We start from the raw sequence: 26,154 nt of genomic DNA on the forward strand, positions 1-26,154 counted from the left end.
ATTCGTGAAATGTTGCCTAAGTAACTATGCGACACTCTTGAGGTGGTGCCCAGCCCTGCATAAAAATCGTAGTACCTAAAATGCCACGTTACTGCAGTTCATGTATCACGAAACATTTTAATATTCACTCTAAGTGAGCTGCAATCGCAGTGGTCCAGCTGTCGACTGCTCTTCAGAAAAAAATGGTTCTGTTATAAAACTAGCTGTCATTCAACAGTAAACGTTGTGAAATGACTGTTATGCAAGCAATAGAACTAGATAGATAACATGAAAGATTTCTTTGGCCAAGATTAAAAGCATTTTGAATCAGTATCTTCATGTTTTAGTGCCGAATTCAGGCTTAAAAAATTACAAATTAGCGATCTGTAAGAAAACGATTTCCAGATTGTACGCACTTGTGAGAGTGATTTGAGATCTCACATTTTCTAATTGCTAATTCGTGGTTTTCACGGACAAATTTCTCCCTTACACGGATGGCGCACTCGACTTTTATCGAATTTAACGCCTTTAAATGGTAATTTGCTTACTTCAAAGTTTCTTAAGGGTACACAACATATTAAACCCGTGTAACAAAAGGTTAAGTTAGATTGCGACTCATATTTCGTTTAACAATATTGCATACAGCGCCATTTTCCCCTGGTGGTGAGGTTTCCAACTTTCTTTTTTTCGCGGAAAATAAATTCCCATGACATCCTTTACACGGTTACCAAGTTTGATAATATTTGATCGAATAGTTTTCCTTTTATCACCGTTTCAAAGTGGAACTTTAATTATGATCACCCTGTATATTATTAAATTTTAATTTGAAGCTATGCGTTATATGTATATCATCAGTAAGATTTTAGCTTTTATGGAAAAAATAAAGAATCGAAGCAAATATACTTAGGATAATGGACCAAAACTTAAAAAATTTCCCCTTCCCTCGAAAATAAAGTATTGAAACTTCTACCTTGAATTTATTGGATTATCCCCGAATTATTCAATTTGACTTTTCTTCTAAGTCCTAGTTCCGACGACAATTCCGTCAAAAATTCCGAATTACTTAAGCTAAATTAAAAGATTTAGTATATATTCACTGTATGTTAATAAAGTAATCAGAGTGTAATAAAAATAGATTATAGAATTTACGCTGATGTAACTTTTTGTCTGACTGCACAACACGTAATGGAAGAGAAGGTTTATAGAGATCTGTTTTTGACATGCCTCTAAAAGTAGATGTCATATTAATTTTGTCTCTTCAATGTCAAAAAACATTCCCTTGAGAGGCAACTTTAGTTTTGGGGAAAGAAAAAAAAATCGCAAAAAGACAAATTTGAAGAACATGCAGGACGATAGAGTACACATACTTATTTTCGGAACACAAGCGGTTCTCCGACTGGTTATTGAATAATGAAAAGATGCATTGTCATGCAATACAAAACATTTGGAATACGTTTTCTGGCTGAATAATGTAAGATTAAAAGTCATCTGCTTAATTCACATCCATTTACAAGTCAACTACTCGGGCAATTGCAGAATCGTTTTGATCCTGAGCTTGTAAGACAAACCTAATATCACTGGATTTAAACACTTCTTTAATCTTCCGAGAACGTTCCTTCTTTAGCTCATATTCCAAGAATATTCAGTGAATACAATTATTGCCAAAGAAATTGAATATTTATTTGCACTACGCCTTGGTAGTTTACTAACCAGTTAACAAAACTTAAATTCTGCTTTTTGTGTCTAAGAATACAACAATATTTTAAATATTTACAAATAAAATATTAAATTGGAGCCTCATCAGTTGCCTAGCATTTGAAGAAAAAAAAAAGATTGTTAAATACTAATTGTTTGCTGCTCAGTCTAACCCAGGCTGCATGGTTGGTTTTCGTAGTTTTTTAGGTTCTCTTTACAAAGATTCTCTATGATAGCATCTTAATCAAATAGCTCCCATGTTCTTTCTATGTTCCAATAACCAACTAACCTAGTTTAAGCGCGATTTCCAAGTGAAGTTACTAGTAAAATCCGAATACTCATTAAAAATCATGTAGCTAGCCAATCGGGAGTAACATGAAAGATACGGCGCCAATAGTTGAAATGTTGTTACGGTACGCTGTTTCTTAACTTAGATGGTCATTCCTTAATTAAATAGCCCACCAACGGCCGAGTGGTAAAGACGCTGAACACTGGTAGTTCAGTCTGAGGTTCGAATCCCGCGAACGGGCTGGCCGCATGGGCGGTTTCGTGGTTTTCCCCATGTGTAACGTGTATACGAGCCAGTTTCCCTTAGAAAGTCCTCCACGAAGGCATCCCACCCTTTAGGCAGATAGCCCTCGTGTGCTTTGCCGTAATTAAATAATCCAATCCAATCCTTAATTAAATATAATTGATTTGTAAATTCTACTAGAACTGACGGTAAGAATTGAAGTGGAAATAAGTAATATGGTGTGCAATCTTGATTAATATAAAATTAAAAATATTTGCATAGAAAAATGTTTGCATTCAGACAGAAAGTTTTTTGAAATATTTGCAATTACTTTATAAGAAGGATTTATTAATAACCGTAATAATTACTTATTATATTACTGATGATTAGGATTCAGTTCTTGACAATTACATTCTAAATTAGAATTTTAAGGATATAATGAAAATACGCTACGCACAAAAATACATTTAAGGAAAAAAAAATGAGTTGATTTTTTATGTTTTAAAACTTCTTAAATTCATTTAGTAAACATCGTATCCTCGTTGTTTATTGAATCCAGAATGTTGGTGTCGTTTATATAATTATTCTTACTTGTCCACAGAATCTGCTAACTTATCCAGCCATTAAGTAGCTGCAGATCATTTCTACATAACCACTGTACTTCCATTAATTCAGTCTCTAGAGGGTTGTATGTTTATATCATAATTTGACTTTTATAAAAAATGATTATTCTAAATATTATGTTTCTATAAAAATATATTGTGCTTTAAAAATATGGATGATAGTATCAGCCGCTCTTTAAGCCACTTCAAAAGCAACAGTTTGTTTAGAAAAAAATTATGCAGTTAATGTCATAAAATTCAAATAAATATCAAACGAAAATTCTCAGTTTTAGACAATTCGATTTAAACGAAGTAAAGTAGCAGACGATAAAACGCCGAAGGTAAAAATTTACTCTTACAAAAACTTACTCTTAATTTTTTTTTAAAAAAAAAAAAAAGAAAAGATACGAGAGAAATAAAAAAAAAAAAAAAAAAAAGTTAAAAATTTGAATAATATCATCTATAATTTAAAAAATAGCCTTTCATATAGTATTAATAAATATTTATTATGCATCATTGAGGGAAAAAATGTCATATGTTTAATTCTTCGTAAAATTTTACTTGAAGTTTAAGGTTAAAAATAGCTGTGGCAATTCAGTAACAAAAATCCATAGACCACATTTGGCGTTATTATCGCTCAAAAAAAAGGTGCCAAATTTCAAAACGCGAAATTATGTAAATTCGTGTATATCTTAGAAAATTTTGAATAAAAAAAGTCTAATTTTTTGCAGATATGCTTAAAAATACACCTACTTTAAGATGATGGTAAAAATTTTGTAGGTTATAATTCAAAATTATTTTCGAAAAATTTATAGAAATTAGTTAAAAATAGAAATTTAAAAAATAAAACGCAAAAAATGGATAAATTTTATTTGGAATGAACCAAAATTTCGAAATGTGAGAGAAAAAACCAATAAAGTTTAATAAAAAAAGAGATATTAATAAATATTTGCCAAATTCAATTAACATTGAGGAGCTAATATTTTAAAAACTACTCGTACGATTTTTACAAAACTTGGTATTCTGGCATAATTTGAGTCGTAGAATCGAAATATGTAAAAAAATTGGTATGTTATTTCAGAAAAAGTCCGATTTTGTGTCAAAATACCTATGTTAGAATAGTGCTATATATAAATCTAATATATATCCTAAGTCGCACTTTCGAGACATGAAAAACGCAGTTTGAATTTTGTCAATCGGCCCAGTAGAATGGGAGATATAGCACTGTCCCTTTTTTTTTTTTTTTTTTTTTTTTTTTTTTGAGCAGTGTACATCTGTTTCTTCCTTATATGAAAAAACATAGAAACACGTTTTACCCGCCGAATCTTAAAAATTGCTTCTTAAATAACATCTTCGGTACAAAAGGAATAAGCTCCTAAGTTTTGATATCTCTAATAGCTTTGGGCGATGATCTGTAGGTGAATAAATCAGGAATTCTTCCTTTATGTATAGATTTATAATAAAACATCTGAACAGATAAATATGTATACCAATTAAAAAGAAAACTATTTCAGATAAACTAATAAAAGAGATTAATTTACACTCAGTAATGCGCACCAAGTTTGCAACGTTTTAAACGAGTGTCGTTTTAAAAAAAACGGCTTTGACCACTCCAAGATTTTTGGAGTAAACACGCTGCACGTGAATCTGCACAAATGATCAGGGAGGAATCAGGAGGAAACTAGCATCTGAGGGGCTAGACGCTTGTGCTTCGTGCCAGTAGCGTGGTTGCAGTGGTCCGAGATGGAAGCTCTTATTCCTTCTCCTGCTGCCTGTGAGGTTGGGTCAGTGATAAAGTTCTTGAATGCAAGTACTGCGCCAATTGAAATTAATTGTTAGGTCTATGGGACAAACATCATGAGTAAAGCAGATGATGCACCGTTGGTGTAGGCAGTTTTCAGAAGGTCATCAAAGTGCTCATGATGAAGAGTGCAGTGGCAGACAGTCCCTCATCAATGATGATCTTGTTGAGCTTGTGCGGGAGCTCGTGATGGAGAACCGTCGCTTCACGATTACAAAGCTGAGCAGCCATTTTCTGCAGATATCACAATCCTTGTTGCAAGAGATTGTCACTAAGCACCTGCTGTTCAAAAAATTGTGTGCCAGGTGGGTGCCGAAAAACCCGACATCTGAACACAAAATTTAACGCTTAGGAGCAGCACTGACATTTCTGTAACGGTATCACGACGACGGCGACAAGTTCCTCAATGGGATCGTCACGGGCAATCAGACTTGGATTCTGCACTTCGCCGCTGAAACCAAGCAGCAGTCAATGCATTGGCAGCATAGTGGATCTCCAGTCGGGACAAAATTCAAACAGACGCTATCGGCACACAAAGTGATGTGCACAGTGTTCTGGGACAAGAAGGGCATTCTGCTCATTGAGTTCCTTCCACGTGGTGAAACAGTAAACGCTGACCATTACTGTGAAACACTGTGGAAATTGTGACGCGCCATTTGAAAAAGATAAATGGCTTCGAAACGTTTTGGGGATCGAGAAGTGATATGTCTTCATACAACTTTCTATGCCCTTTAAACCTACTATTCATCGATTAAATGGCATTATCCAATATAAAAGTAAAGACAATAACTTGTTTGATAGAGCAATTTAAATTATAGTCGGCCGATTCTTCATCGTCTAATTGTTTCACTCTTGGTATCTTCTAACAGGTAGCTCTTCTTTTATATCACAACCCAGCCTTTCTAGTTTATTATTGTAATCCGTTGCAAACAATTTTGATGCATTAAATGTTAAATTGAAGTTTCTAGAGATGGCTTTCAAAGAGCTTGCAGCCTCCCTAACTATATTATATGCTAGCATGTAATCTAATCCTTTAGTCTGCAAATATTTCATTACTGGCTCAGTATATTGAAATATTTTCAAATATACACGAGCAGACAAAATTATTCTAAAAGTTGATATTTTATCCAGAATAGATTTTGCCATTTGTCGTATCTGTGCATTTTGTATACCATTGGAAGATATACTTTTCAGAGAAAGTATTAATTCTAAGCACATACCCTCCCTCGCAGGGCTGTCTCGCCGAGTCATCTGTGTCAATTCGATTGTTGGAATTTCTTGATCAGCCCATAACCGCACCAGCCTTATCCACCACTGAATCTTACGGATATCTAAAGTGTGAAGAAATATGTGAAAACATGTTTTGCCCCAGTGGCGACTTGCCTATTACACGCTGCCAGTCTGGTAGCCCATAACAATGAAAGACAAAATAATATTTATTCTATTCTATTGTTATGATTATTACGATCTGTCTCAATTATTGTACTACCTTAATAAAAATTTTATTACCACAGCCCCTACCCCCTTGGGGGCCGAATTCTCAAGGGTAGGGGTCCTTGGGGGGGTTCAAACTTCTGAAACTGGTTTTTTAAGTATTCATGTTCCATACATTTTAAAGCAAGACTGTGTACATCTGTTTCTTCCTTATATGAAAAAACATAAAAACATTTTTTGCCCTCCCCTCCCCATTGGGTGCCGAATTTTTAAAAATCTCTTCTTAAATGACGCCTTCAGTAGACAAGAAATGAGCTCCTAGCTTTTGATATCTGCATCTGTAATAGCTTTGGGCCATGATGTATAGATGAATGAATAAATATCAGGAATTCTTTTATACACAAATCAAAATAATATATTATTTGATAGAAAATGAGAAACAACCAAAATTCAATATCAACATGTAAATATGTATCCGACTTAAAAAAAAAATACTGTAGAAAAACTAATAAAAGAAATTAATTTGCACTGAGTAATGCGCAGCACTTTCGTAACTTGACAGCACCGCGTCGGTGCCAGCTGATTCCTTTCTGCATGCCGAGCTCCCTGACATAAACACGCTGCGCGTGAATCTGCGCAAATGATCAGGGAGGAAACTAGCATCTGAGGGGCTAGACGCTTGTTTCGCTTGTTCGAAGTTTGCAACCATTCCTCTTGCGTTTATTTTGTTGAATTAAGACTGTCGTTGTTCGCATTTGCAGATTTATATTATTCTTCTCTTATTTATTATTATGGAAGTACTTCCGCAGAGAACCCGGTAAATGTAAACATCGCCAACTCTGGCGATAATAGTTCAAACCAGGTAACCCAGCCAATTTATCGTTTTCGCTTGTTCGAAGTTTGCAACCCTTTCTCTTGCGTTCATTTTGTTGAAATATCACTGTTGTTGTTCGCATTTGCAGATTTACATTATTCTTCTCTTATTTATTATTATTTTTTCTGAAATTTTAACAACGAATAGATAGAAATATTTTCATAGATAGAGACCAGTTCTCGGTTCGGGATGAAAGGAAGAAAATACGGCGGGAGGGGTGAATGCTAATTTGTAACACGGCTGTTCACGTTGTGTGTTCTTAATTATTAACAGCTCTAAGAACCATGAGGTTTCCAACCTCTAAAATAATTTGTTTCCGTAGGCCGGAAAAATATGCATGTGCATTTTAAATAATTAAATAATGCTTTTATTTTTATTATTGGTTATTGTCATCTAAAATTATGAGAATAAAGCAATTTTTATGGCGTAAAATTTTAACAAGATAATATATTGTTAATGCTTTTCTAACAATAACCTTTCAGAGGATGGTAGGTGTGACATAAATAGATGATTAAATTGAAATAAAAAAATATTATTGATTATCTAAGATGACAGAATAGTTTGATGCATCATCACCATGGTCATCAAAATTAGCAAACAACTGCTGGTGTAAGGAATATATTGTTTTCTGTGTTAACTGGAATTTAAGACAAATTTTTTTGGCACAGCTTTAGTATTAGTCCTTTTTGGCGAGAAATTTGTTTGGCGACATTTTGGAGCGATAAATGAAAAATTATGATAACCTTAGTAACCCTAAATACTGAGCTTCAAATATGCCGCCATTTCTGTCCACGTAACTTTAACGAATTTGATAGGTATCAGAGCTTTGATGGCAGGAGGGATAAATTGTGTGTTTTTCTTAAAGTTACTTTTGTGTTAGGAAAGCACAACATTTAAAATATTTTTTAAAAAGCCAAATTTTTGATAGTTAAAACTAGTGCTTTTAATATTACATCACATGAGTCTTGACATTTTTTCATATGTCAACTCTGCATATTATTATAAACGCTACCCCCCCCAAGGAAAAAAAAAACACATTTTCAGTAGCATGAGGTAAACTCTTGGTGTTTCCTTTGCTAAGGAGATCAAAATTACCATGCTGTAAAAATACTTGTATACGTCATATTAGAACTATATGGATGTGTAATTGCATGAATTCATAGGTTCAAATCAGGTTTCATTATTGCTTTTATAACATTTTCATAATTTGTCTGACTATAAAAAATATAATGTTGCTTAGATTATGGAATATATTCCTTATAATTTAGAGTTCTCAAATTTTGTAAATCTTACAACTTAACAGCTGTATATGAATAACCTTCACTGAGTATTATTACTTTCATTAAGTATGTTGACATAACAGTCGACTTTTTATTTTAAATTTTATGCAAATTTTCTACATTACTTAAACATTTTATCTAACAGAAATCTGAATTTTTCATAATAAATACAATTTATATATAAAAATTTGACTACATGGCAAGCACTTAGATACTGATTTCAATGTCTTTAAATGTTATTATCATAAAGTTTAGATGTATTCTTATTAAGATATACTTTTATTCTATTATAAAGTTTAGATGTACAGAACAGAAGGCACACTTTGTACTTATGACTTGGTCAACCCCTTGTGGCAAGATAACTTATGATAACAATTAAGTTCAAATGTAAAATTTAAATTCAAATAAATTTGTAGCCCAAAGGCTGCACAAATCAATTTAATGCAAAGTTGGTTAAAAACTTAACTGGCATGGAATTCAACTATCAGCAATTATAATGCAAGGCTGATAAAGATTTGTAGTCTTCAGACTACAAATCTTTTTTTATTTAGCAACCTATTAATGTGGCCTCAAAAGGCAAACAAAACATTGTAAATTGTTTTACAAAATAAAAACTTCATTTGGATTCTGGTGAGAAAGCGGATGGAGGAAATTGACAGTAAAGATCCCAAGAATAAAATAACTCTGGTTACAAAATAAAGGAACGTTACAATATACTTTGTTCCCTGATTAATTATTCAGTACATGAAATAGTGTAATGCATTTTTGTTTGCATCACATACAAATTATTTAGTTTATTTAAATGCTTTCCAAAACTGACAGGATTTTGCAAACATATTGACCATATTTTTTGACGTATAGATGCAACACTTCTCTTCAGAAGTAAGATTTAGAATTAAGAAATAAGAAAATAAGAGAGAATTATGAATAGAAAATAAATACATATGCTGGCTAGCAGAAGAAGGATGCCTTCATAAAGTACTTTTTAAGAGAAACTGGCTCAGATTCACATTACATCTACGGAAAACTACTAAAACTCCCATATAGCCAGCCTGAACTACCACTGTTCAGTGGCTATCACTCCACCACTAGTGGATTCCAATGACTGTTCGAATTTTTCACAGAAATCATCATTTACGATGATTGTTGTATTATTACCATTGGTACAAAATTTACTCATTATGATAATTTAATTTTAGCTTTTAAATTATAATCATAAATTACTTGTAATAAATTGAGGGATTAAAAAATACACATTTCTTAATATTTTTACCATTTACAATATTTAATCATAAAAAATATTTCTAACACTGGTACAAAACTTGCCCATTATAATTGAATTTGATTTCCTTCACTTTAAAATATTTATTTATTTTCTTTTAATAACGGAATCTAAGAAACTAAAGTAACATATATTAGTTTGAAATGCATTTATTAACCTTTTGTAAATTTCATTATTCATAAACATAAAAATTAACCTTTTGTAAATTTAAAATATTAGTTAAGCACTAATATAATAAAATATAAATATGAACTAACTACTTAAAATATTAATGTTTAATACATTATATCTTGTAATTAAAAATATTAACATTTTGTAAATTTCATTACTCATAACATGATAATTGTCATAAATTCATTTACAGTAGTGTTTCAAGAATTTATCATAGCAGTACTAGAAATATTGAAAATTAGAGAAAGACTGTTTATTCTGATTAAGAGCTTATTTTTTAGGATTGTTATTTAGTCTAGATCGGGTTTTGTTGACAATCCGCCATTTTTTTCCGATCTTCAAAACCGGGTCTACCTTGGCGACCGAAGTTTGTCGCCAAATAAAAAAATCGCCAAAAGGACCAATACTAAAGCTGTTTTCTTCGTATATCACGTTTAACCGGTTAATTTCAGTATATTAATACTAATTTATATTTTTTAAATGAATTTTTATTTCCGTTATAAATGCTTATATATTGTCTTATGCTTAATAATATATTCTTTTCTGTGCTAACTTGAATTTAATACAAATTTATTTTCGTATATCACGTTTAACCCTTTAGTTTTACATCTACATGCATATTATCTGTGAATTTTTACTACCATATGCTTAATATGTTGTTTTATCTGCTAACTTGAATTTACATGCACTAAAAATCACGTTTACAAAATATCACGTTTACGGCTCGGCTCATCTCGATGAACCGCGAGCTTGGCGAGTAAGAATGCAACGGCGCCAACGGGTTCTCTGCGGATGAAAACCCATGAGTGGAGATTGTCTGAAAAAAAGGATATTACAGTTAAGTTTAAATGGCGGTGCAAGAAATATGACGAAAATGGACATTTTGTGAAAAGGAATGTAAGGAAGGGTACGTGGTTTGCTGAAAGTAGTTTGAGTATAGGTGAAATTTTATTAATTTCTTATTACTTGGTGAATAGACTTCCAGTTGACTACTGGATTTAGGATTTAGAAATTAGAAGTAGTACTGCAGCCACGTAATGAAGATTCTGAAGATTAGGTAAGTTAGTATTTTTAATCATTTGAAGATATTATTTTTATGCATTGTTCTAAATGTAAGGAGTAAATAAATTAATGTGGTATTATTGGAAAATTGTTGGCACAGCTTTAGTATAGCCCACCTGGAATTTTAAACAAAAAAAAATATCACCATGAGCGGCGATAAATGATATGATCTGGTAACCCATACTATTCGCCAAACGCAATGTAAACAAGAGGATGGAATTACGGTTACAGCTAATTTAGTAGTCAGTTACATTTATTCAATTTCAATACAAATTACCGACATATCCGTTTACTCAAAGTTTAATGCATGTGCCCTGTATTCTTACTTTTCCGGTATAGTTTTCTTTTAAAATTTGTCTCACGCTGCATTGCAGGAGGAAATACAACATTTTAAATTAGAATTCTACTAAAATTAATATCTAAATACACAATTCGTAACACTGTTATTGGCGACTGTTTAATGCTCAGATACCGTGAATACTATTTTGTATATATATTTTTGGCTACTTGAGGTGATATTTTTGCGTTTAGTTATTGCTTGCTCTAAAACTGCTGTTAGTGATGTTATAATTAAATACCAGGAGATTATAAAGGAAAATTTAAGGTGGGAGTTTTCAAACAAGCCTAAAATTTTGGGAACAGATATTTTATGTATGAATTAACAATAGAGTATGAACTTTTTAGGGGATTTTTGATGGATTGTCGATTATTGAAGGATAACGTTTTCTGTGAAAAATGTAAGATACCATGCTGGTTAGTTAGTCAGAAAAAGGTCATCGAATGGTAGTATTTGCAAGAAATGTACGGCTGAGAAATCAATTAGGTTAGGATCTTGATTCGCCTGTAGTAAGCTCAATTTTTCTAGAAACTTTTTTTTTCCAACGCGAATCAATGGAGTTGCTTATGCGCGAATTTCTGCAATTCTCCGATTTCTTTTAAGTGAAAGCAGATTTCTTAGTATATGAGCAATGCAGAGTTTATTCAATTTCTGATTTTTAAGTAAAAAGAGATCACTATATACATGGGCAAAGCCAATGCAGTGCGCAATGCCGAGGTTGTGTGCAGTGCCTAGTTTGTGCAATTCTAGGATGATTTTTTAAGTGAAAATAGATCGATGTGTACATGGGCAGAGCCAATGTAGTGCGCGATGCCTAGTTTGTGCAATTCTAGGATGTTTTTTTAAGTGGAAATAGATCGATGTGTACATGGGCAGAGCCAGTGTAGTGCGCAATGCCTAGTTTGTGCAGTTCTAGGATGCTTTTTAAGTGAAAATAGATCGATGTGTACATGGGCAGAGCCAATGTAGTGCCCATTGCCGAGGTTGTGCACGGTGCCTAGTTTGCACAATTCTAGGATGTTTTTTTAAGTGAAAATAGATCGATGTGTACATGGGCAAAGCCAATGTAGTGCACAATGCCGAGGTTGTGCGCGGTGCCTAGTTTGTGCAATTCTAGGATGTTTTTTTTAAGTGAAAATCGATCGATGTGTACATGGGCAAAGCCAATGTAGTGCGCAATGCCGAGGTTGTGCAATTCTAGGATGTTTTCTTAAGTGGAAATAGATCGATGTGTACATGGGCAAAGCCAATGTAGTGCGCAGTGCCTAGCTTGTGCAATTCTAGGATGTTTTTTTAAGTGAAAATAGATCGATGTTTACATGGGCACAGCCAATGTAGTGCGCAATGCCGAGGTTGTGCGCGGTGCCTAGTTTGTGCAATTCTAGGATGTTTTTTTAAGTGAAAATAGATCGATGCTTACATGGGCACAGTCAACGTAGTGCGCAATGCCGAGGTTGTGCGTGGTGCCTAGTTTGCGCAATTCTAGGATGTTTTTTTAAGTGAAAATAGATCGATGTGTACTTGGGCAAAGCCAGTGTAGTGCGCAATGCCGAGGTTGTGCGCGGCGCCTAGTTTGTGCAATTATAGGATGTTTTTTTAAGTGAAAATAGATCGATGTGTACATGGGCAGAGACGATGTAGTGCGCAATGCCGAGGTTGTGTAATTCTCTGATATTTTTTAAGGTGGAAATAGATGGATGTGTACATGGACACCGAGCTTTGATGTTTTTCGGGCGAATACGGATCGTTGTGTACAAAGGAAAACGAGATAATGTGTGATGACGAGCTGTAATGTAACGTGTTTTATATGCAATGTTTAACATATCATTTGTGTATTTTAAATTTGTATTGTTGTTTTAATTGTGAATTATATTTAAGACATCATTTTTCATTTAAATTGTATTTTAATGTTTTGGTTTTGATATGTTTATAATGCTTTCCGACTTACGATGTATATCGATAGCCCGACGATCTACTCAACAGTAGCAAAACTGTAAACTTTGATAAGTAACTTTTACCTCATTATTATAATACGTAGTGTTTGCAATCGCACTTGATAATATGAGTTCTTTGATAATACAGTGTCTCACAAAAGTGATGGGACACTTGTGCTTTACAAAAGGAAACTGTAATAAAATAAAATAAGAAAACATGTAAAAATTTTTGTGGGTGTGTTTCATACTTAAATTTAGTAACAATTATTACATCACATACATTTATATATATTTGTTTACACAAAATATTAATTTAATAAAAATACAATTGTTTAGAACGAAGCAAAAAATGGTTCACATAAGTGATGGGACACTATTAGATACTACTACGTACTATGCAACAAAAATTGAAGTAAGCAATAAAAATATTTTTTGGGGTTTTTATTTTTAATCAAAGTAATTGGCAATAATTTATCACAATCGTCTGCAGTATTTCTCTCCAGTTTGTTTTAGAATTTTTGTGTTTTTTATCTCTGTGCAGCCATGAATGCTAAACGAAAAGAAACATTGCCTGAAATTCGAAAATTAGTTATTAAGTTGCATATTGAACGTGGAAATTCTATTAGAAAAACTGCTGAAACCGTTAACCTGAGTCATTCAACAGTTTTTAATATCATTAAACAATATAAAAAGAATCATATGATTCAGGATAAAGAAGACCTGGCCGACCATCAAAGCTATCCAATGGACTAAAGCGAATTATCGTTCGAAATATTAAAAAAAATTCAAGAATGAGTGCTCCCAAAGTTGCTGCTGATTTACAAGCATTATATGGAGTAATTGTTAATCCTGAGACTATTGGAAGAGTAATTCGATTTGCTGGATATCACGGTAGAGCAGCCAGGAAAATATTCTTCGTGAGTGAAAAGAATAGAAACCTCAGACTGGCTTTTGCAAAATCCAACATAAATAAGAATTCTTATTACTGGAATGAAGTTATATTTGCTGATGAGAGTAAATTTAATATATTTGATTCTGACGGTAAAATCTTGGTGTGGAGAAAACCCAGGAAAGAATTTCGCAAACTCACCATTTCTTCAAAACAACAATTAAAATCGGTGCTTCAAGAAGAATGGGGTAAAATCACTCCAGAAATCTCAAAAAAATTAGTCGAATCCATCCCAAGAAGATTAAATCATGTTTTAAAAGTAAAAGGAAATCCAGCAAAATATTAAAACCTTTTATAAAGTAAAATTTTTGGATAAATATTTGATGGAAAAGTAAGTGTCCCATCACTTATGTGAGCCATTTTTTGCTCCGTTCTAAACAATTGTATTTTTATTAAATTGATATTTTAATATTTGGAGAAAATGTATGTTATGTAGTAATTGTTACTAAATTTAAGTATGAAACACACCCACAAAAAATTTTTACATGTTTTTTTTTAAATTTATTTTACTACAGTTTGCTTTTGTAAAGCATAAGTGTCCCATCACTTTTGTGAGACACTGTATGTGTGTGTGTATGTGAAGCATTGTTTAGTGTTCCTAATTTGTAGTATTTATTTTCTTTCATTGTGAGAAATTAAATTTTTTATTTATTTATGTGTAGAATTCTAGTATGCCTGCCTACAGAGAATATAATGTGATTTAGAAATTTAAGAACCTGTTTTTCATTAATGTGAAGTTTAAAATTTTTAGAAAATAATTAAAATTGTCTACTTACTGGTATATAAGGGATTATGTTGTTACATAGCAAAACGTTAATTTGTAAATATGATAAAATTGATATGTTCCAGAGTATTAATTAAAAAAAACTTTTTTTTATTTGTATAAATGCTAAAGCTTAAAAATCTTTGAAAATATGGAAGCTGTATGAAATACAAGTATGAGAGACTGCGACGTTCTTTATCGTTGTAATAACTGGTCATGATAATTTTAAATATAAACAATTTATTATACTTATTTTCAGTTACGCCTAAGCTCAGAAATGTAAATTTAAAGAATTTGATGTTAATTTACAATAATAAACAATTCATTATTTTTTTAAAGAGAAAATACAAATTACGCGTAGCATGGAGAATACGTTGTGACGTCACACCAAATTATTTATTAAAGGTGAAATAGCTAAAGGTTTCCGGTACTGTTTTTAAAATTACATCCTTTTAACCTTAATAATTTTTATTAATCATTTCTTAATATTTCTTTCTCTAAAAACCATGTATATTAGTCATAAACTTATTTCTATTATCCACGATTTCTGGTGAAATCAAGATGGCTCCCATTTTTTTAAACACGGAGTTTCGTCGAAAATCTGGATGGCAACCATTTTTCAAAACAACGTATTTCATGTGCTTTGGCGCCAAACCAAATTCGCCAAACTTTGAAGGTGGGCTATACTAAAGCTGTTCCAAATTGTTATTAGCTATGATTTAGTTTAAAGTAATTAGGATTGTAATCTAATTTTTATTAATTTTATGTATGTGCTTATTTATATTTTAAGTAGTGTTTTTTAATTTAATTATATTTTAATTTAATGATCGTGATTTTGTGAGTTATATATTTGTAGTATTTTGGAATACGTTTGAGTAGTATACGTTGAGTATTTTCATGCATTTTCGTGAAATTTTTCTAATTTGTGAGAAAAAAAGCAGTGTACATGGATATAGTTAAGAGTGTGCGCAATGCCATTTTTGTGCAATTCTGGGATGTTTTTTTTAAGTAAAAATAAGTCGACGTGTACATGGTTTAGTGAAATTTTAATTAAATTATAGTTATTTTGTGAATTTTATGTTTGTAGGAATTTGGTATACGTTTCAGTTGAAGTAAACGTGTATGGAAATAATTTAAATATTTGACACTAAGAATTTGTAACTATTTTTAATGTTTGCGTATAAATTCGTTAGTGACGTTTAAAATATAATAGATAATTTAGAGGTAAAAGCTTTTGGATATTTTATTTATTTTATATGTTGAAATGTTCATCCTTGGAAAGGGTGTGTACTTTTTCGCGATCAGGTAATTTCATATATGTGCTTTTTATCGAGTTTAAAGATTAAGAAAATTTTCGTGCATGGATAAAGTTAAGAGTGTGTGCAATGTCATTTTTGTGCAATTCTGGGATTTTTTTTTTAAGTAAAAATAAGTCGACGTGTAAATGGTTTATGTGTATGTGCTATTCTGAAAAACGCGCAAGGAGTTTGCGATTCTGCACTTTTTCCCAATTTTGCAGTTAATATTTGTCATGATTAAGCAGTTTTGTTACATAAAATTTCTAGCATCAGTGTAATTCGGCTAGTAGATTGTTGGAAAAAGTGTTGAGTAAATAAAAAGAAAAGAAACATGTCTTTACTTCGTGAAGACAAAATGGCGGCGAAAAAAAAAAATAGATGGTTGCTGTAGCAGAGTTGGTCGCCAAAAAATCGCCAAGTTACCATAATCCAAAGATCAACCAAAAAATCATTCAGTTGATTTGCTTTCCATCAGTTGGGGATATGCTTCTAAATCTTTTGATGTCTAAAAATGGTCTCAAATGTTGCAACCCTTTTTTATGTCATAAATAGGTATCTTCTGTTATCAAGACCGGATTTAGCAATGTATGTATGCATTGTGTATACATATATACGCGTTTTCTTATATACATTCAGACATACATTTCTGAATCCGTTCTCGATAACAGAAGAGTGTCCGTAAACATTAAAACTATCGGTTTAATCCTAGTATCCTAGAATTTGGCGACTTTATGATGAGCAGTAAAAACGGGACATATACAATGAGTAGTAAACGGGTCATTCAAAGAATATATATAGTTATACATAGTATATACTATGTATATAGTGTATAGTACATACATAGACGTTCTTTGGGTCATTTTTGGTGTTGGCGATAATTTTCAAAATCGTGCCAAGGCTGCACCGTATACTAGGATTTTACCAAACTATCCATCTAGCTATGAAATTAGGTATACTTTAAAATACGTAGAAAGTTTAATTTACTGCCGTTCATATTCAGTCCTTGTACTAATATACTGTATTGAGTTTTAAGGCATATTTATCATATCTTTATATTATTTCAACATTTTATAGCATCAATTATATTGATAAATAGAGTGTTTATAATATAGTTCGCAAGCTGGTATTGAATTTTACAGGTGTTGTGTTTCTTTGGTAATTTATCGGGCTAAAGGGCAGAATCGCCCACATATTTGATTGGTGTTTGTTTAGCGCTTTTTACAAGAGTAAGAAGAATTGGATTTTTGTCAATCGTCTTTGACTTTTTAAGTGAAAATAAGTCGATGTGCATGTAGATAAAGTCAAGGGAGTGCACAATGCCATTTTTGTGAAATTCTGGGATTTTTTTTTAACCTTTTGAAGCCGGGGCTTAGGTAGCAGTAAAAGTTACCAAAGGACAGGGAACCTTGAACCAAATGCTTTCCCCCCTTTAAGAAATCATCTCCTATTTGCAACAAAGATTCTTGTGTGTAGTTTAATGGATTCTCAGAGGGGTGCATCTATGTCGCAAAAGGAAGACCTTTGAAAGAGATGAGTGGTTAAAACCCTAGGGACGTCAAATTTGACATTTCATCCCACTTTTCAGCCTCGAAAATGGGAAAAAAGACATGGCCACTAAAGTGGACAACCCTGTCTTTTCAAAGTGAGGACTCTATGGCCACTATAATGGCCATCCCGTCTTCAAAAGGTTAAGTGAAAATAGGTCGATGTGTACTTAAATACCGAGTATGTGCAATTCATAAAAATGCGCTAAGCAGTGGGCAATTCTGCAGTTTCCTCATTTATCGAACAGCAGAATGATAGTAAAACATTTCTAACTATTCTGATTATGTTATTGTGAGATAAAAACAGAATATCTGGTTTTAATCCTAGTATCCGGTGCACATGGGATTTGGCTACTTTTGGCGACTTTATGATGAGCAGTAAATGGGTCATTTTGGTGTCGGCGATAATTTTCAAAATCAAGCTAACACTGCACCATATACTGGGATTTTACCATCTGAATGGTACAAGATTTAATCTTGAAAATTAAAAATGGTAGAAAAAGATTTATGACATTAACATGTACAACTCATTATTCTTCTGCAACAGAACTATTGTAATAATTTAAGTGTGCCTTATAGACTTGTGTTATGCCAGGATCATAAATATTTTTTAATGAAGTTATTTTAATTGTAAATTTCACTTTTCAACTTGTCAAGTTCCTTGACACAGTTATCGTTATCTTGTCACTTAACCCAGATTTCTCTTTCGAACTATACTCAAGTCAGCCCATCTATCTCACAGTATGCAACACATAGTAAGGTATACAATAGCATAAATAGAAATTACCAAACGGTTACCGTGTTATGGAAATTAGCATATGTATAAAATGAACAAATCAAATGTTTGAGTTTAGTATAGAAAAATACTTTCAATATGGAATACTATCTCCTTAGAAGCAATGCAACACATGCGACAATGTGCAATGCTGTCAATTATGCAGCTTGTCAGTTCCGTAGGAAGTAAGAGCCATTGTTCTCGCAAAGCAGTAGCAAGCATGGCAGAGGTCTGAAGAAGTGGTTAGAGAGCAGCTATGCTTTAGGAAAGCATCCCAAATATGCTCAATAGGGTTCAAGTCCAGTGATCAAGCTGGCCATTCCATGCACTGAATTGTTTGCTGCTGAAGGTAGTCATCCAAGATAAGAGCCCTATGTGGTCTAGCATTGTCGTCCTGTAGCAGAAAATCATCACCTATTGCCCAGGCATAAGGGTGTACATGAGCATCAAGGATGCCATCTCTATAGGCCTGAGCATTCATGGTTCCACAAGGAAAGATGTGGAGTTCCTCTGTGTCCACCCAAAGAGATACCACCCCAAAAACAGACACTACGTCTTGTGTGTGCATTTCTTTATAAGTTGTTTGATGGATGATAACAGGTTTCAAATTCTGTGCAAATCAAATAATGCATACTCTCACTTTGGAGGCTAAACCTGGGCTCATTCATTAAAAGAATAGCCCTCCATTGATCGGCTATCCAGTGTACATGCTGATGTTCCCACCTCGAACTTACTCTTCTGTTTTGAGATGTGAGTGGCACACAGATGGTTGGTGTTCATACCAACCTTTCGGTGGCTGCAGCAAGAGAGGATCAGAGTTGGAGTTGCAGTTCTATTCCTTCATTTGTATTACAACAAATATCGGTCATCAGCGATAGCAATTATCCGTCCTTTGCTGAACTTCCCGGATGCCGAATCTGTGATTAGAAATTGTTGCCACAGAAGGACTCGCATTTAGCCATCTGAACACTTCTGTCTGACTTTGTCTTGCATCTAGTCTCCCAAAATAGCTCTTCATCGCAGTTCTTCGCACAAATGATGCCTTGATGTTATTGTTACCAATTTAGTATCCCAGATTTCTGATCTTGGTATCGCAGCAAAATTTGCAGGCTTGTTCTGAAGCATGCACTTTTATGCTTCCCACAGATGACGTATTTCGATTGCAGTGCCACTGATTTCCAAATTGCAATTTTACTTATCAATTCTTATCTGACAACATATTCAAATTTTATATGGATTGGCTTATTTTTGTAATTTTTCCTTAACTTTTGAAAACTAGTATATTTCAATTTTTCATTTCAACAATGGCGATGTAACTGTAATTTTATTATGAAAGTACTTTGTGAACTGAAGACCTTGGTCCATTTCCTACAGCTTCATTATGATAGATTTTTATCAGGGCCAAACAGTTTAATATTTGAGTTTCTCACAGGTTTAAATAAGATAAGTTTTTCATTCAGGCCGACCTGTATTTCTTCCTCTTCAGTTAATTTATCTAGTTACATTTCAACTTTTCAGCATTTTATAAAGTGTATTATCGCTTCCCATTATGTGTCTTAGTTGACTTCATAGAAGTTCTGAACTACCTCAAATACTTATTAAATTCACCTGAATCTACTAACATTTTGAGGTAATTTTTGTATTAGTAATAACAAACATTTCATTTTTGATGTTACTTACTTTTTCGTACTTAGATGTTATCCTGTTGATTGTAAAAGTTGGTAGATTGAGCCATTATTCATGCAGAATTCGAAAGGAACTATGAGAAAGCACACTAAGACTATCTGCTCAAGTTTTGAAAAGGATGCCTTCATGGAGGACTTTCTAAGGGAAGCTGTTTGAATACATGTTACGCATTGGGAAAACACGAAAATGCCCATGCAGCCAACCGGGAATCAAACCCAGTTTGGAACTACATGTGTTCAGCGATTTTACCATTCAGCTACTGACGGGCTTTGAAAGAACTGACACATCATTCTTTAATTAACAATCAAGTTTTCCACCCTTTGTGGTTTTATACTTCATAAAAAAAGACTTCTGCTGATCTCTACTATTTTGTTAGGCTCTTTGGTTTTACCTGATCTGTTTACAGTGCTATGAGTACAAACTTCCGTGCAGGTAGTTGTTTCAGTTTTGTGTTGTTTTGTCTGCTATATCTAGCTGGCTGTATCAGGTCCATAAATACAGCCTTTTTTTTTTTAATTGTAGGATCTCATAACTTTAAAAATAATGCACTGTTTGTTGTTCTGTAGGAGGTATGTCCTAAATTTTAATACTTTTTCCCAAAATACTAGGGGAAAATACAGCAATAAGTTAATTTACATCCTTGTTCATATTAATAAAAGGTGACTTATCAAGAATCAATCAGGGTCGTATCTGACAAAAAGTGCAGGTGTTACGTACCATAATTGCATTTAATTCTGGCTGCTTGGTGACAGTTTTATGGTTGACAGACTAACATGTTAAGAACCTTTCCCCAATCCATACCTGCCAACTTTTACGAATTTTTCGTAATTTTTACGAAAATGCGTTTGTCTTTACGATTTTACGATCGTAATCCATTTTTTACGATTTTTTTCCTTTTTCAAGTGTTTTTAAGTGATTTTTGTCGAAATTTTAGAATTTATTGCCAATTCAGCGATTTTCGCCAATTGCATCATGTTTTACCGCCAACTACCGACTACTTCGAATCCAGTAACGTGCGGTTTCTCCCAACTTGCCGCTTAACCAGCCAATCCAATGCGCTGAACTTGTTTCTCCCACTCTTTTCTTTGTGGGCGCCAGATTATTTTTTTTGCATTCGCTTCAGCAGCAAAGGAATTACTCGGCAAGCGTGGATTGTCGCATTCTTCTTTTTTTTCTTTTTTTTTCATACGTGCTACGAATTTTCTTAATACGTCGTTGTTACGAAATGAGTTTAAAAAAAAACGTTATTCTCAATACTTTTGGCCTGCCTACAAAGCCGAATTTCCAACAATTAAAGAATCCTTCAAAGGAAATAACTATGCATTTTGCAACGTGTGCGTGTGTGACTTCATAATAAGTCATGGTGGAAGAAGCGACATTGTGAAGCATGTCAAGTCAAAAAGCATGAAGTTAATGCTTCGGCTTCGACAACGTCAAAGAAAGTGGATGATTTTTTTCAAATTCGGCTACGAATTCGGATGCCGATGTCATTTTGGCAGAGTGTTTGTTTACTGCATTCCTCATCGAACACAACGTGCCGCTAAGCGCTGCCGATCATGCCGGTCAACTTTTCAGATGGATGTTTCCCGACTCCAAGATTGCTCAGAAATATGCTTGTGCTCGCACAAAAACATCTTCTATTGTGAACGAAATTGCTTGCGATGCACAAAGTAAAATGATAGCTGCACTCCAGAATTCAGCATTTTCGGTGTCAATCGATGGCAGCAACGACAGCGATTGGAAGCTTTACCCCATCGTTGTCACATATTTCTGTGATGTTTCTAACGAAATGAAAACTCATCTTTTGCGTCTCCCATTGTAAAATGGAGACGCTACGGGGGGAAATATTGCCTCCTTGGTAATTAATGAGTTGTTTCAACTCAACATCCTAATATCAAACTGCATTTCATTTGGTGCAGATAATGCTCATGTCATGTTGGGTGGCAAAAAGTGTGTAGCCTCTTTCTTCAAAAAAGAACAAAATGAATTAATTGTTATTGGATGCCCATGCCACTTAATTAATTTGGCAGCATAAAAAGCTGCAGCTGCTTTACCATTAAATATTGACCAGCTTCTGATTGATGTGTTTTTCTATCTGGAAAGAAGTGTAAAAAGGAAAGAAAACCTAAAGAATTTCCGAGAACTGTGCTCTGGTGAAACGAGAAAAATTCTGAAACATGTATGCATGAGATGGTTATCCTTAGGCAGAGCGCTAGGAAGGTTTATTGAACAGTGGGATGCATTGCTAAAATATTTCCACGAAGAGACCAAAACGAAACCACAGATCCCATCAAATTTGTCGGCATATAAGATTCCGAAAACCAATTTTGCTTCTAATCAAAATGCTTTAAAAGGGAAAAGCCAACACTCAGAATCAAACCCTTTAAAAAGAAAATGCTTAGAAGACTCCTCAAAGGTCAACTTTGTTAAAGAAGTTGAAGGGAAGAAGAAACAGTCTTCTATTAGCCGGGAGGAAAGGATTTTTCTATCTTCTTTCTTCGGATTTGAACAAAGCATATTGTAGTTTTGTGTTAAGTACCATTAAGATTTTTGAAAGTGTAAATACCCTTCTACAACCAGCTTCGCCAAAATCTTCCCTGCTTATCCAAATTCTTAATGATCTTTTGAAAGAACTTTATACTAAGTTTGTAAAACCGTCCGTTGTGAAAAACAGTGTGTTGATTCGTGTTGCCTATAATAGTTATAATTTTAATTTTATAATATAATATTTAATAATATATAATTATATATAATAATTTTAATTTTTAAATCAAAAGGATGACAATGATCTTATAATTGGAAATCAAACCAGGGAACTTGTAAATTCTTTGAAAGATCATGAGAAAAAAAAATTTTTCAATGTGTTAGAAAGTATTTTTCCTTAGCCTGTGATTACATTGTAAGGAAGTTTCCTTTGCAAAATGAAGTTTTTTTAAATGCTGAAGTGGCAAATTTGAAACAAATTGAAAATTCATCTTTTGAAAAGATTTGTTTTTTTTATTGATAAATTTCCATTTTTGTTAACAATTAAAGAAAATGAATGCCATAATGATGCTTTAGATGAACTACAGAACAATTTTCTGCTGCACAGTTTGAAGACTTTGCCAGTTCTGAAGAAGATAGACTTGATGTCCTTGTTGGTACCTTAAAAAGAATGAAAAGAGCTGATGGAACACCAAAATATGATAGACTAGCAAGAGTTTTATGTGCTATTCTCGTAATTCCACACAGTAATGCTGAGTGCGAGAGAGTCTTCAGTGTTGTGAAGAAAAACAAAACTATGTTTCGTTCTTCAATTTCACCAAAAACTCTAGAAAACATTTTAATTGCTAAATGTTAAGAGGAAACTAATTGTTATGACAGGAAATTTTCCATGCATTCTAAATTCATTGCAAGTTCTTGTTTTATGTTTCCTAATAAATTTTTTAGTTACTACTTAATTGAGATTTACTAATGTAAGTACAGTTTTCTATTTGTATAAATTGTTATTTTTTTAATATCAAAGCATGGTATTAATTCTTCGTGTTCTTCTGAATTTTGGAGAAATCTTCTGAAATTGGGGGAGATATCTTCTGAATTTTTATCTTTAGAGGTTGGCAGGTATGCCAAATCCCGTAGAACTAGCCAAAAGTTGGAAGCCAAAATCCCAGATTCCCAAAAACTTTCTCAAGAATGATTTATTATTATTATTATTATTATTATTATTATTATTATTATTTTAGTACAAAAGTGCTGGGTACTATTCTGTTAAATTGATTTATATGAAACATTAGCGATTTCATATAAATTTAAAAATTAAAAGAATGCATTTCAAAATTGCCAATGAGAATACAAATTCTAAAGATGTAACAGTCACTTTTGTTTTTATTATTCTTGTATATACCATGATGGAGTTGAAAATTTGGGACTTACTTAATGATGAAACATCTTCCATATAATTTCTTCAGGAAGGAGGAATCGTTCACTCTGTAAGAAAGTGCATGAAAACCCATAAAATGAAATGGTACTTCAATGCGAAAGAAATGCCGGAATGGTGATGTAAATATCCGGATATGAACATTCTGCATTAACCATAAATATAATTTTATTGATCCCGATACTAGTTATCATACTCAAACTTTTGAAAAGTTATGGGATAGTGCGAAAGACTTCAACGTGGCACTGAACATAGCCAATAAAATTCTTATTTGAGTTAATATGGTTTCAGCAGCTTCCTAAAATGCAAATCTTTCTATATATTTTAAATGATATCCGCTGTTTGATGCCTCTGCATTAATCTTAATTCACTGAATCCTCTGATTCCCCACCCCCCTAATTTCATTGGTAAGTTGCTTATTTTACATTAAAAATTTCTAATTGTATGAATATCTCATGTTATTTTTTTCCCTTGGGCTTTTCTTCAACTAAACTGTATCGTAAATTAAATAGTTTAGGGATTATTTTTATACTTTGAATTTTTCGCCGGATCATCAGCTTTCGGCGATATCTGAATCTGGCCCCGATAACAGAATAGTATCAAATGCTGCTTGTGTTTCATACCTGGAATCCTTTTTTTATCTTTGAAAGCACTGCTTTAATTTGTTGGACGTATTTAAAGATGTATGTATATATACTTATTTAAAGATATTGCAGATAATATTCTAGGCTGTATATATACATATTATTATGGTTTTTGTATTGATTTATTTGGTTGGCTATTTTTTAATAGAATTGTTACTAAGTTGTTTCATTTCCCCATACAGTGCTGCCCGCAACTTATTTGAAGAGAAAGCTACTCTGGAAAAAATTTTAGTGCAGGAGCATGTGCATTTAATAAATAGATAGCTCGTAATTGTACGCTTTTGCTTTTTAAGATATTACTAGAATATTCTCGCGCTTTTTAAAAAGCACCAGAATATTCTAGTATTTTCTCGAAAAGCAAAAGCGTGATGAAAACCTCTCAGCTGAGTTTTGTTTAGAAAACTGCTGTTGTTTAGTGTAGCGAATTCACGGCAAGATGACAGGCCTTTGCTCGTGGATCCCATCCATTTGCTTCCACCACTATAGAAAATTGTGTCTTGCCAGGTGGTCTTCCCATCGTACGCGGATAACTTCAGTAAAGGGACGAGCAGGCATAGGTAAAAATTTTAAACCCTCAGAATTGCTTCTTTCTGTCACTATGCACTTCTTTAAAGTGTCAACTTCTTTGGCAACAGCAGCAGAGACCCTTTCATCAATTTGTTGTTGGACAGCAGAAACTCTTTCTTCAATTTGTTGCTCCACCACAGAAACTCCAACTTTGTCTTCAGCTGTATCTTCTTCCTTCCATAGCCTCCAACTTGTTTTCTATTATGTGCCAATAATTTCACAATTCATTTCCTCTCAACCTACATTAATTTATTCTTTAACAGCTTTCATCTCTCTTTTAACAGATTCTTCCATCTTTTCCTAACCAGATTCTATCTCTTCTTTAAATGCAGCAAAGGCTGCCATGAATTGCCTTAACTGTTCTTCCATCGCTCTTGTGATTGGCATTCAATATCCCACTTCTGACACCAAAAAGTGTTGTATGCATACATGTTCATAATAAATTGAATGCACAAGTCCAATGAAAAGTGAATAAAAACTTATTATTATCAGAATAAATAAAGCAAAATGCGTAACATTTCTTCAAAGACAATCTCACAGTAGTTATCTTTTAAACTACTATAACGTTCAATAGAACATATTTCAAAACAGAGAAACGTAGAGAACACTAATCCAATCTGGTGGCAAATTTACTACAGTAAACAACAGCAGTTTTCTAAACAAAACTGAGCTGAGATGTTTTGATCCCGCTGGTCCGGCGAATTCTAAATGTACGGTAACAATTAAACTAATTAACAAACTACTCTGTAACATATCTTTATTATACTAATTTTTGAGAGACGCTCAGGCTCCCACAATCACTCTCTGCTTCGCCATTGAAGCCAACCCCCACACATTTACATTACTTTTTTAACAGTAACGATGGCAGCGCCATCTGGCTTCAGAGGGACTTAACACTCCCCCGAATTGAAATTACAAAATTTCAAGAAATTATACAAACATTCTTAAATAAAGTAATATACTATTACTATAACTACAGCTATTACAATACTATAACAAAATACAATACATATGCAAAAATATCATTTCAGTTTTGTATCGGAAGAACGG

At 33.1% G+C, this 26,154-nt stretch overlaps 1 protein-coding gene across 6 annotated transcripts in view; it reads left to right on the forward strand.

Annotated features, from left to right (window-relative positions):
- The window catches only part of TH1 (negative elongation factor complex member TH1), a 50,078-nt gene that overhangs the window by 9,573 nt on the left and 14,351 nt on the right, over positions 1-26,154 (forward strand). The window contains exon 1 of one of the 6 annotated variants that reach the window (XM_085823011.1): positions 6,729-6,884. The exons of 2 other annotated variants lie outside the window; for them this stretch is intronic. The gene's annotated coding sequence lies outside the window, so the exon portion shown is untranslated. 3 more of the 6 variants (XM_085823009.1, XM_085823005.1, XM_085823002.1) reach the window with 3 other exon arrangements.

This window comes from Stegodyphus dumicola, chromosome 1, assembly GCF_044657685.1.
Source record: "Stegodyphus dumicola isolate Sdum_Otavi_A_Nest chromosome 1, ASM4465768v1".
NCBI lineage: Eukaryota > Metazoa > Arthropoda > Arachnida > Araneae > Eresidae > Stegodyphus > Stegodyphus dumicola.